This window comes from Acipenser ruthenus, chromosome 17 (assembly GCF_902713425.1).
Source record: "Acipenser ruthenus chromosome 17, fAciRut3.2 maternal haplotype, whole genome shotgun sequence".
Lineage (NCBI taxonomy): Eukaryota > Metazoa > Chordata > Actinopteri > Acipenseriformes > Acipenseridae > Acipenser > Acipenser ruthenus.
In genome coordinates, this window is record NC_081205.1 from 6,491,450 (window position 1) to 6,497,834 (window position 6,385).

General features: G+C 39.2%; 1 long non-coding RNA gene across 5 annotated transcripts; it reads right to left on the reverse strand.

The window, feature by feature from the left end:
• Positions 1–448: 448 nt before the first annotated feature.
• Positions 449–5,885, reverse strand: LOC117423744 (uncharacterized). Of its 5 annotated transcripts, none has more exons than XR_009307557.1 (5): positions 5,702–5,885; positions 5,337–5,427; positions 1,262–1,465; positions 1,083–1,164; positions 449–707 (listed from the first exon to the last, which is right to left on the reverse strand). It is a non-coding gene; the product is annotated as an uncharacterized LOC117423744 (long non-coding RNA). The 5 variants fall into 5 exon arrangements; XR_009307556.1 differs by having other exon boundaries at positions 5,337–5,424; positions 5,702–5,884; XR_009307558.1 differs by lacking the exons at positions 5,337–5,427; positions 5,702–5,885 and adding an exon at positions 3,687–5,330.
• Between the last annotated feature and the right edge of the window lie 500 nt (positions 5,886–6,385).

The window sequence follows — 6,385 nt, forward strand, 5'->3', positions numbered from 1 at the left end:
TCACTCCGCTATATGCTCACGTCTTACAATTAGTCATTAAGAACTGATTCTTCCCCAGCAGTTTTCAAAAGGTGTTTTTTTGCTTGCTCTGCCCCTCTTCTGACGCTGTCATCTGAAGCTGGTTCAGCAGAGCAGGCAGCAGGCTGTCCAGCACTGCCAATCCTCCCCAGGAAAACCTCACTCCCCTAAGAGCGAATAAACAGATAGTTGCATACCCAGAATACGGTGTGGTCACACAAAGTATGCTTGTTAATTTTACTTTCAGCATGTTATAGTGCTGTTTCACTCCTCCTCACAATAAATTAATATATATATTTTTCTCCTTGGCTCAAGGATGTGTGCAGCAGAGTATACACTTGTAAAGTATGGTGACCAAAATGTGTGTGTGCACCAGACCAAAGACTTTGAAACAAGATAGACTAGATTTATAAATGTAACGGAGCTAGTGTTAGTTTTTGAAGTCCTTTATGTATTAACGTATTTCAACGTAGAAGAAAACAGTTTTCAGAACGGCAGATAAAATGTGATCTGTAAAGCCTCTTTCAGCTGCTGCACAAGGAGCTGTGTCGTGAGTTCATATACACAGGGTAGTATGAGGGGTTGTCTATCAGTCTTCTGCTGTCCGTGATCAGCAAACCTTCCCGGAGCAGGCCTTGCACTTCCTGGGACCCTGTGACGACTTCCTGTAGGCTCCACTCAGGACAGACCTGTTTCCACAACACCAATGCGTTAATACAGACTTAAAATTCAATTACATTTTTTTTTTTTTTTTGCAAAAACCATATCCTTTTTAAACTCAAACTGAAAATCCCTTTATAAAGAATAGCACAAGTCTATGATATAGGGACATAAAATCTAGGACATAGGGATGTGTAAGAAAACGTAATATTATGATTGATATTACTTCCCCTTAAATGATTTTATTTGTCTTTACTGCTGTTGGGTTTCATGCACTTGTGGCTAAATGTTGTAAATGTGATCCTTAAATAGAATGGGTGCCCACTGGTGGAGAAAAGCTGAAACAGCAGCCAAGAGCTTAAAGGGAACATGATATCTTTGCAGGAAATCAATCAGAACCTCACAGTGCAGTTCTAACTGTACAGATGTACTTCATGAGTGATGCCCACTGTCATCCGCAGACCCATCACCATGTCTTCTTCAGAACTAGAAACAAACATAAAAAAATAAAAACAGCCAACTTTAAAAAATGCAAAATATTATGTTTTATAGTAAAGCATATTCATATACAGTAAAATTTTACTTAAAGCCGTTGTCTCCAGGCACAGGTGGTGTTGTCTGTACTGCTTTGTTAACTCACACACCAACTCGGCTCAGAGGCACTCTCTTCCTGGTTCCATGACCACACCTCTGCACCTCCCTCATCCAGACGTCTGGTTGAAGAGTCTAAATCCGGGCTTCTCTCAGCATCGCCCTGTCTCCTGCAGGAGAAACCTATCGTGGGCTCCTTGAGAGGAGGAGGAACATGGGTAGGTTACAACAAACAGTACAAACCATTATACACAGAAATGCAGTACTACAGTGCCTTGCGAAAGTATTCGGCCCCCTTGAACTTTGCGACCTTTTGCCACATTTCAGGCTTCAAACATAAAGATATGAAACTGTAATTTTTTGTGGAGAATCAACAACAAGTGGGACACAATCATGAAGTGGAACGAAATTTATTGGATATTTCAAACTTTTTTAACAAATAAAAAACTGAAAAATTGGGCGTGCAAAATTATTCAGCCCCTTTACTTTCAGTGCAGCAAACTCTCTCCAGAAGTTCAGTGAGGATCTCTGAATGATCCAATGTTGACTTAAATGACTAATGAGGATAAATAGAATCCACCTGTGTGTAATCAAGTCTCCGTATAAATGCACCTGCACTGTGATAGTCTCAGAGGTCCGTTTAAAGCGCAGAGAGCATCATGAAGAACAAGGAACACACCAGGCAGGTCCGAGATACTGTTGTGGAGAAGTTTAAAGTCGGATTTGGATACAAAAAGATTTCCCAAGCTTTAAACATCCCAAGGAGCACTGTGCAAGCGATAATATTGAAATGGAAGGAGTATCAGACCACTGCAAATCTACCAAGACCTGGCCGTCCCTCTAAACTTTCAGCTCATACAAGGAGAAGACTGATCAGAGATGCAGCCAAGAGGCCCATGATCACTCTGGATGAACTGCAGAGATCTACAGCTGAGGTGGGAGACTCTGTCCATAGGACAACAATCAGTCGTATACTGCACAAATCTGGCCTTTATGGAAGAGTGGCAAGAAGAAAGCCATTTCTTAAAGATATCCATAAAAAGTGTCGTTTACAGTTTGCCACAAGCCACCTGGGAGACACACCAAACATGTGGAAGAAGGTGCTCTGGTCAGATGAAACCAAAATCGAACTTTTTGGCAACAATGCAAAACGTTATGTTTGGCGTAAAAGCAACACAGCTCATCACCCTGAACACACCATCCCCACTGTCAAACATGGTGGTGGCAGCATCATGGTTTGGGCCTGCTTTTCTTCAGCAGGGACAGGGAAGATGGTTAAAATTGATGGGAAGATGGATGGAGCCAAATACAGGACCATTCTGGAAGAAAACCTGATGGAGTCTGCAAAAGACCTGAGACTGGGACGGAGATTTGTCTTCCAACAAGACAATGATCCAAAACATAAAGCAAAATCTACAATGGAATGGTTCACAAATAAACATATCCAGGTGTTAGAATGGCCAAGTCAAAGTCCAGACCTGAATCCAATCGAGAATCTGTGGAAAGAACTGAAAACTGCTGTTCACAAATGCTCTCCATCCAACCTCACTGAGCTCGAGCTGTTTTGCAAGGAGAAATGGGCAAAAATTTCAGTCTCTCGATGTGCAAAACTGATAGAGACATACCCCAAGCGACTTACAGCTGTAATCGCAGCAAAAGGTGGCGCTACAAAGTATTAACTTAAGGGGGCTGAATAATTTTGCACGCCCAATTTTTCAGTTTTTTATTTGTTAAAGAAGTTTGAAATATCCAATAAATTTCGTTCCACTTCATGATTGTGTCCCACTTGTTGTTGATTCTTCACAAAAAATTACAGTTTCATATCTTTATGTTTGAAGCCTGAAATGTGGCAAAAGGTCGCAAAGTTCAAGGGGGCCGAATACTTTCGCAAGGCACTGTATATGTAACTTAAGCTAAAAAAAAGAAACAACTGAATTATCTGACAAACGTTTCAAGCCTATACAACTTGTACGACATTTATGGTTGTACAAGTCTTGACAGTTTTCCCTATTTGGTTTTGCTTTTTAAATATTTTAGTTTCTGTACGCAAAACATTCAGGTTCAGATTTCCATTGAATAAATGTTCCTGCGTGGTTATCCCTACCTGTAGGCCAAGTTATGAACGCTGACTGCATCCTAGAAAAATCTAACCAAAACGTCAAGCTTTTTGAATGGAAATATCACTGTTACAAAACCATTACCTCTTCACCCTTATATGGTGTTGAGATGTAGTATACAACCAATTTATTTTAAAATTCCCATGAATGTATTTTAAAACATACGTTTCTGGCAAAGTTTGAAACTTAGTACTGAGAGAAGCCACATTTTCCCCAAAATCCTCTTTACTGCATTGTAAATCCTGTTGGGGAGCTGGGCACTCAGTTTTCCATCCTGCACCTGTTTAAAGGGGGTGGTACCTCTCTCCAGGGTTAGCTGATACAGGGACACATGATCATCGCAGACCAATAGCAGCTCCTCTAGCTCTTTTTCCCATGATTCCACACTCTGTCCTGGACGGCCGAAGATAACGTCAACTGAGGTGCGACCTGAGCAGAGCTTATTTGCTTCCTCAAGAGTCTGCTGGGCATCCTGATATGTGTGATCCCTCCCCAAGATCAAATTCTGGATCATGCAAGGACTACAAATACATTTATAAAAACTAAAATAAAAATTAACTACAAAACAAAAAAAGGCACTAACAGCTGAAAGCATATAATAATGGAGGGATAAACAAGAGGCGAACATCTAAACTAGCAATATTATGACTGGTCCTCTTTTCTGCTGTCGAAGATCTTTTTGCTCTTTGCATGTAATTTATTCTTTAGTTTGAAATATGCAGATATATTTTAAAGTAAAAGTTGTTGATGTTTTTTGGTGCCCAATCACTTCAATTCCTATAGCTTTGTTCCAATAGTCTAGCTGCAATCAAGGCATGTGACCAACAGCACAGGAAGCTGTTAAGATACTAAGGAGGAGCAATTTAATTATTTTGATCTACAGTACTGCAGTAGAAACATCTGTATATCCTGAATCAGTGTACAACTATGGCCAAAGGTTTTGTAACGCCCTATAGAATTAACAATTTTTGCTTCCTAAAGTCGAATGAAACCAGCTGAATAATGTTACGTTAACATATAGAATTACATACCGCTTTGTTTTCCATATACTTAACAAAAAAACTGACAAAAATAGAAAAAATATGACATTTCAAAATCTACAATGAAATAGTGTACTACTATTCCGGTAGGCTTTTACGATATCACTTTGTAGTTTCTTTATTGAAAGATCTAAATTATGTTCATAAAATTCTAGGTGATGCAAAACTTTTGGCCATAGCTGTATATAAAACAAAGGCAATAACCAAAATATTTTCAAGACAAGGGGAGAATCCATGGCAATACTACTATAATGCTAATAAGGTAAGAAGACATGGAGATCATTAGAATTTGTGTACCAAGCAATATCCAACAGTGTATATCTCTTTAGGCAACACCCCACGGTATGTGGCTCACCGTTTAACTTGGCTGAGCCGAAGGAGAGTCTCAGTCTCCTGCACTAAACACTCCCTCATCATATTGTGATCTACAGGGCAATGTACATATTAAAATTGCAGTAGATACAGCTGACAATAGGGCCATTGAGAGAGCTGAAGGCGGCTGTGTGGTCCAGTGGTTAAAGAACAGGGCTTGTAACCAGGAGGTTCTCGGTTCAAATCCCACCTCAGCCACTGACTCATTGTGTGACCCTGAGCAAGTCACTTAACCTCCTTGTGCTCTGTCTTTCGGGAGAGACATAATTGTAAGTGACTCTGCAGCTGATGCATAGTTCACACACCCTAGTCTCTGTAAGACACCTTGGATAAAGGTGTCTGCTAAATAAACAAATACAGAGAGATATAGTTTAATAATTATTACATTTAATATTTTTCAGAACTACTTCTGTAATGCTTAAATTACCCAAAATATATAGGCTTCTATTAAATATTATCAATAATGTACTACTAGCGCACAATTATATAAATGTACTTACTGTTGTTATGGCAACCACGGTATGACCGCAATACTTACATGAAGATACAGGCCAGCCTCCTCTTCTGTCTTATCGAGAAACGTGTTGTCCCCAACCCGGACCAAGCACGAAGTCTGCATTGCCATACTGCTGGGCACATCATGCATAAATATAACTTTTAATATGTTTTACTGCTATGTTAAATGTAAGTTATCAAACCTTGTTTTTAACAGCTGTTACACATATCCCAACCAACACCCTTCTTTTTTTAAATGAAACTGTTATCTGAAATACTATGGTACACCTTTGAAGCATATTTTAATAAATCCGTATAAACTACCACCGCATCCTGAGGCAGGGAATACAACGAATACTATTACTCGTTTAAATTAATACAATTTTAGTTAAAGGTTAAATTACTCACAACCAAAGTCGCTTTAAAAATGTAATTTCCAACCATCAACTTTCAAAACGGGAGAAACTAAATATTTATTACTGTGTACAAATTAAAATAAATCACAAGCGGCAGCATTGATATTATCAACCTTCAAAAACGGTATCGAACTGCAGACACCACATGACATGGAGAAAAGACAGGAAGTAAACACAACTGTACGAGTTCAAGTTCCTCTTGGTGTGACCACAGTTCAAGACAAATAGATGGCGCTTTCTCTCAACGAGAGATGCGGCACACTGTAACACCTTATCAAACCAAGAAGAAATGATAGCTTTCCGTCATTGAAGGGGCTAACTGGTTTCTGATGTTGTACACGTTTCTTTTGTGAGACTTGGCAGGTTAATAAAGACACACTAGGTTTTCTGCTGAGTTTAGTAAACCATAGTAAAAGCTTAGTAAAGGATATTCCTGGTAAATTACAGGGACGCGCAGTAAATGCATAGTGTAAACAAGAGAAAGGCATAGTAAACTGGAAAATTGCATTGCCCAATTAATATACTAACCCGGTAATTTACACATATTATTTACAGGCGTTTTTCTTTGCAAGATGGCGTATTTGTTTTTTTCAAACCAGTCAGTCTTTCTTTTAGTACCTTTCCAGTCTGACTGAAAAGCAATGGAATAGAAGGTTGCTAGTGCATTTCCATATAT